The sequence below is a fragment of the Macrobrachium rosenbergii genome, chromosome 2 (genome assembly GCF_040412425.1).
Source record: "Macrobrachium rosenbergii isolate ZJJX-2024 chromosome 2, ASM4041242v1, whole genome shotgun sequence".
Classification (NCBI taxonomy): domain Eukaryota; kingdom Metazoa; phylum Arthropoda; class Malacostraca; order Decapoda; family Palaemonidae; genus Macrobrachium; species Macrobrachium rosenbergii.
The window spans coordinates 38,090,513-38,098,012 of NC_089742.1; the positions used below are offsets into that span (position 1 = coordinate 38,090,513).

Sequence of the window (7,500 nt, forward strand, 5' to 3'; positions counted from 1 at the left end):
GTTGTGTCTTGAAGGTACATATTTGTATGTCATTGTTACATATAGGTTTTTATCCATGGTTTTCTTTCACCAATTTAGTCTTGTAGCTTTCTTTGTGTCTCTCTCTTTTTATTTTTTAATGTTCATGTGTGTTTTTATGTGGGAAGGTGTCCTTTACATGGCATAAATTTATCTCAACGTAGAGGCAGAAACTATAGTCAATTTCACTTGAACATTTTTAATAATAATGGTTGACTGATTAACTGGGATAATTTTATATGACTTGCACTGTAATGATTACACGAATAAATGGCACACTGGTATTTTACGTAGTAATAAGAATTGGCTTTCATGGGTTATATACACTCGGATTTACGGTCGGTCTGACACTCATGACAAAAAATGGTTAGTCGGGCGTCGGTGTTTGTCTCGTAAAAGTAAGAAGCGTAGCCAATACAGCTTGTGATGTCTTCGGTCAAGAGTTGCGGGAAGCTGCTCAGTATTAGGAAGATCGCAGATCTCTAGAGGTATGTATGTACGAGTATGTATGTATGTACGTATGTATGTATGTGTGTATCTATGTATATATGTACATGATATATACTGTATATATGTGTGTTTGTGTATGTATAATATATATATATACAAGTATATATATATATATACAGTATATATATATATATATATATATATATATATATATATATAAAATATATATATATATATATATATATATATATATATAGAGAGAGAGAGAGAGAGAGAGAGAGAGAGAGAGAGAGAGAGAGCCGCCTTTCTCTTGGAGGGACAACTTCCCAGGACCACAGGACGTCTTCTTGGGATGAGGTTGCTCGCCCCATGCTTTCATTCTCCTCGTTGCCACCCACATCCGTCGACTAACCATCATGTACTTGATTTAATGCATAGGTTCGTACGGCCTCAACAAATTTTAAGGAAAGGGATTAAAGAAGTCTCCTTCCTTCTCGGCGCCATTAAATTTTGATGAAAAATTATATATATATATATATATATATATATATGTGTGTGTGTGTGTGTGTGTGTGTGCGCGCACGCGCGTGTGTATTTATATATAGGCTATATTTTTTACGTAAGAAAAAACTAAAATACTGAAACTTCTAACGAAGACACAAGATGCGCCTCTTTTCAATAGGCCTGCGGCCTAGAGAATCCCCAGACTTTATGATAGGCCTAGACACTGATTAACTATTAGCGTCCGGAGTGGTCTTAGGAGAGATGTCGTAGGTAACCAGACGTGACGTTCATGCGACACAAAGGTTTCATGATTGAGGGCCCGGGTTTCACTCACTATTTATTATTTTTATATATTATTATTATTATTATTATTATTATTATTATTATTATTATTATACTTGAAGAGGGTGATAGAGGGATTATTATTATTATTATTATTATTATTATTATTATTATTATTATTATATTTGAGGGGTGCTAGAGGATGATTATTATTATTATTATTATTATTATTATTATTATTATTATTATTATTCGTTAGAAGACCCTCTTTCAAACAAACTTCATTAAAAAGAATTATTATTATTATCGAAACTATATCACTACTTTATTAATTTAAGAGAAATTTGTGAAGTCAGTGTGTGCATATACAGTAAATGTATGCACAGTATATGTATATACATTTATATGCGCACACACATATATATGTGTGTGTATGTATATATATATATATATATATATATATATATATATATATATATATATATATATATATATATATATATATATATATATATATATATAAATATATATATATATATATATATATATATATATATATATATATACAGTATGTATATATATATCTTCTTATATATATATATCTTCAAAAGAACAAAGGGTATGTTTATTGTGGGAGAGCTGAAGAATGGAATTCGTCCTAATTTCCTGGAGAAGGAATGAGAAGAATTATCCCCAAGGCATACCCAAGTGGAGAAAGCAATTTCGGATCCAAAAACACATCCTTTCGTCCTTTTCCTCTCCCCACCCATCGTTACCCCTCCCCTCCCCAATAGAGAGAGAGAGAGAGAGAGAGAAATGAACCTCCATGTGATTGGATTGTTAGATGTGACAAATACAACCTCTCTGTCTCTCTGTCTCTCTCTCTCTCTCTCTCTCTCTCTCTCTCTCTCTCTCTCTCTCTCTCTCTCTCTCTAGAATTGGAACAGGAGTGTTAAGGAATCTTTAAGTATCCTGAAGACATAACTGCATTTCCTTGGAGATTGTGCCTGTAATACTGATAAAGGTTAAGTATACCTTAGTTTAACCAGACCACTGAACTGATTAACTGCTCTCGTAGGGCTGGCCTGAAGGATTAGACTTATTTTACGTGGCTAAGAACCAATTGGGTACCTAGCAACGGGACCTATAGCTTACTCTGGAATCCGTACCACATTATACCGAGAAATGAATTTCTATCACCAGAAATAAATTCCTCTAATTCTTCATTGGCCGGTCGGAGAATCGAACGCGGGCCCTGCAGAATGCTAGCCGAGAACGGTACCGACCGGTCAGGGAAGAATTCTGCCCCTACTGCGGCAGGCTTATCAACCTGCATTATTGCAAGAAACCAAAATCTGTATTACCCGAGCCACAGGGTCTTCGCTGTGCTGTGAATTTTATCGTTGATTTCCTTATTGCAAGATTTGTTGTGCTGTTAAATTCTATTAGTGATTTTCTTTATTGAGAGTTGAATCAGTACTCTGTTATTTGAATTGCCATAATCTGTGCGCAATAAAATAGAATCTTGTATTGATCAGAAGTTTCAGTTGGCGACCTACCATTATTCTTTTGTGTGATTTTATCTCTTCATGTGTTTATTGGTATTTACGGCTGACCACGGTGAATGTTGTTCAAAGATTAATTTAGTTCATTAAAGTAACCAAACCACCAATGAACAAACAATAAATACATAAGTATTATTAATGTACATATATATATATATATATATATATATATATATATATATATATATATATATATATATATATATATATATATGCTATATATATATATACATATACATATATATTATGTATCTGTGTGTATATATATATATATATATACATGTGTTTTTATTTCTGTATATTTATATATACAGAAATATACAGCTATTTGATATAGATATAAAAATCTTGAAAATATATTTCGATTTCGACCAACACTTGAATGAATAAAAGTTAATTTCCTCACACCATCTTATTAGCGGAGTCAATTACCCGTGAAAATTAAATGCACTTATCACGCTGGTATCATAAGCTTATTGTACGTTGTAATTGTTTTTAATTGTGCGGCAGCGACAAAAGATGACATTTTGGGGAATTCTAATTAAAATTATTATTATTATTATTATTATTATTATTATTATTATTATTAGTATTATTATTATTATTATTATTGTTGATGTAGATGCTATTTCAAGTTTTATTAGTTTTTTCATTTTATATGCATTATATATATATATATATACATATATATATATATATAACATATATATATATATATATATATATATATATATATATATAATTATTTACTTTTTATTAATTTTTAAAATTCTAAGAGCTAGCTGTTGCTTATATACTCTCGCAGTTGAAAGTCTATGACTTCTTTAAATAACATTTTATTCTTCTCTCACAGGTATGTTGGGATGAAGTTCATTTTGGTGACTAAAGGTTAAATGAAAATGAGGCCCTGTGTATCAGAACTCCTGTCAGTTGGTATGTTACAAGATTTTGCTTTCATGATGCATGCCAGTAGTGCAGTACAGTCACTTTATATATATATGTACAAGTATATATGTACGTATATATATACATATATATATGTGTGTGTGTATGTATGTATATATATATTTCTGACTCACATCAGGATCGAACCCAGGTCTTTCAGTTGAAAGTCAGAAATTTATTCTGTACCCACACGCATTGTGTGTTGATTATTTGTGTCATATATATATATATATATATATATATATATATATATATATATATATATATATATATATATATATATATATATATATATGTATGTATATATTAATATGTGTATGTATATGTATATATATTATATTATATAATGTATTTAGAAAGTGTGTCGTCGCCTGTTTATGTTTGTAAGTGTATACATTATAATCATGCATATAGCTCGTTCACTCTTGTATACTTTTATGTCTTAGGAATATCTTTTCGCGTTTGCAGAAGTAAGTATCTTACAAACAAGCCGGAGAGAGAGAGAGAGAGAGAGAGAGAGAGAGAGAGAGAGAGAGAGAGGAGAGAGAGAGAGAGAGAGAGAGAGAGAGAGAGAGTTGGTTCCTAATGGAGGTCATTTACGTTATCACATGATTTTGCGACTTCTGTCGTGGAACTTTCACTTAATCGAGAATACCCACAATATCCTTCCATTTAATCCTTCTCCTGAGATGGAATTTTCATGTCGTCTCGGTCAGCCCTCTGACCTCCTCCCCCTCCTCCTCCTGCTCTTCTTCTTCTTCTTAAAGCTAAATCCGGATCCTTCTTCTTCTTCTTCTTCTTCTTCTTCTTCTTCTTCTTCTTCTTCTTCTTCTTCTTCTTCTTCTAGTTCATTATTTAGGAGCAACAGACGTTTGCCACAATTCTGTATTTGGGGATGGCTGGGCGTTGTATTTGAGAATTTACAACACTGAGAAATTGTAGATAAAAGGAATTATTTTGTAAGATAGAACAAACAGAGAGAGAGAGAGAGAGAGAGAGAGAGAGAGAAGAGAGAGAGTGTCATCTATACTTCCTTTCCGTGTATTAATCAGACAGTTATATTTTCATATCATTGAATATTTAGTGTTGGAAGAGTTTCAAACTTATGAGAAGAGTGGATATATATATATATATATATATATATATATATATATATATATATATATATATATATATATATATATATATAGATAGATATATGTGTGTGTAAATATATATATTTTATATTATATTATTATATATATATATATATATATATATATATATATATATATATATATATATATATATAATGTACAAGTATATAAATATAGGCTATAAGAGAACCTCAGCTAGATATATTCAACCAACTTAGAAGTCATTCATCAGGCTTCTCTCTCTCTCTTTCTCTCTCTCTCTCTCTCTCTCTCTCTCTCTCTCTCTCTCTCTCTCTCTCTCTCTGTTTTTTTAGTTTCCTGGTTCCAGATACTCTTGCCCACGTATGTGCGAGGAAGGTTGTTAAGTTCAGAATGTTGCGCAGACTTGTTTCCCTCGACTAGCAGTGTTTAACAAGACATCCTGCCACGATCATTTTGTTGCTATCATTTCTCTATGTCTTTTTGCGTTTTTGTTGTATATGCTTTCAAGTATTTGTATCCACGCGCATTTTTTACAAGTTAACGTAAACACAAATGCTCGCATGCATACGCACGTTATATAATTTCATTAATGTCATTGACTGTTTCTGGCCTTAAGTCTCAGTGTGATAAAGGTGGGTATTAATTCTTTGACGGTCCCTGTCACTTTTCTCTTTTCTTTTGTGTTTCTTATCTTCTCACCACTTACTCAGCTCCAAAATTAGAGGTGTTCAATATCTTTTCCACACATCCAGAAAATGTGTGAATCATAAACGGAGAATATCACGCTCTTCACATTGCCGATATATATATATATATATATATATATATATATATATATATATATATATATATATATATATATATATATATATATTATATATAAATATATATATATATATATATATATATATATATATATATATATATATATATATATATATCGTTTCATGTTATGAATATATCGCAGATGAAATGGTAAAACTTTTTATTAATATGCACTAGGAAAAAGAAAAGCAACATAAGTAGTATTTTATTAACTTGATATTATAATTCCCTTATTTATCACAAAAATGGGAAAAGGGACAAGAAGTAATATATGTTATTAAAAGTTGTATTATATTTTGTCAAGAAATTTTGAATGGTGACAGTTTTTCAGTTTCATGAGTTGTACAGTACTGATTTATTCATATATAATTTTTGAGTGTTAATTATCATGAGTCTTTTGACACATTAGTATTTTCATTAGTGAAAATAATGAAATTAATTTTTTACATGCCATTTACGAAACTGAATCATTAATTTCAAAAACCTTATAGATGAAAAACTGTTACATGATAGTCTTTCTTTATAACAGTAAAAATTAGTTTTTCATATTGCTGTGATAAAGCGTACATTATCTTGAATAACAAGCCTAATGAAAAAAAACCTTTTCATATTGCTGTTAAACCGTACATTATCTTGAATAACAAGTCTAGTGAAAAAAAAAGACTGTTCACATTGCTATGATAAAGTGTACATTATCTTGAATAACAAGTCTAGTGAAAAGAACCTTTTCATATTGCTGTGATAAAGTGTACATTATCTTGAATAACAAGTCGAGTGAAAAAAAAAACCTTTTCATATTGCTGTGATAAAGTGGACATTATCTTGAACAACAAGTCTAGTGAAAAAAACCTTTTCATATTGCTGTGATAAAGCGTACATTATCTTGAATAACAAATCGAGTGAAAAAAAAACCTTTTCATATTGCTATGATAGTGTACATTATCTTGAATAACAAGTCTAGTGAAAAAAACTTTTCATATTGCTGTAATAAAGCGTACATTATCTTGAATAACAAGTCTAGTGAAAAAAAAAACTTCACATTGCTATGATAGTGTACATTATCTTGAATAACAAGTCTAGTGAAAAAACTTTTCATATTGCTGTAATAAAGCGTACATTATCTTGAATAACAAGTCTAGTGAAAAAAAAACTTACATTGCTATGATAGTGTACATTATCTTGAATAACAAGTCTAGTGAAAAAACTTTTTTCATATTGCTATGTAATAAAGCATACATTATCTTGAATAACAAGTCTAGTGAAAAAAAAAACTTCACATTGCTATGATAGTGTACATTATCTTGAATAACAAGTCTAGTGAAAAAAACTTTTCATATTGCTGTAATAAAGCGTACATTATCTTGAATAACAAGTCTAGTAAAAAAAAAAACTTCACATTGCTATGATAAAGTGTACAATACATTATCTTGAATAACAAGTCTAGTGAAAAAAAACTTTTCATATTGCTGTGATAAAGTGTACATTATCTTGAATAACAAGTGTAGTGAAAAAACCTTTTCACATTTCTATGTAGTGAAGAAAACCTTTTCACATTACTATGATAAAGTGTACATTATCTTGAATAACAAGTCTAGTAAAAGAAAAAAAACCCTTTCATATTGCTATGATAAAGTGTATATTATCATGAATAACAAGTCTAGTGAAAAAAAACTTTTCAAATTGCTATGATAAAGTGTACACTATCTTGAATAACAAATCTAGTGAAAAAAAACTTTTCATATTGCTATGATAAAGTGTACATTATCTTGAATAACAAGATTAGTGAAAAAACC

The 7,500-nt window shown here is 29.8% G+C and overlaps 1 long non-coding RNA gene across 2 annotated transcripts in view; it reads right to left on the minus strand.

Annotated features, from left to right (window-relative positions):
• Positions 1 to 5,901: 5,901 nt before the first annotated feature.
• LOC136845179 (uncharacterized) overlaps positions 5,902 to 7,500 on the minus strand; it is a 6,521-nt gene continuing 4,922 nt past the window's right edge. The window contains exons 2-3 of one of the 2 annotated variants that reach the window (XR_010855100.1): positions 6,980 to 7,500; positions 5,902 to 6,857 (exon numbers count right to left, since the gene is read on the minus strand). The exon at positions 6,980 to 7,500 is cut by the window's right edge and continues 886 nt beyond it. This is a non-coding gene — a long non-coding RNA (uncharacterized lncRNA). The other variant, XR_010855099.1, reaches the window with a different exon arrangement.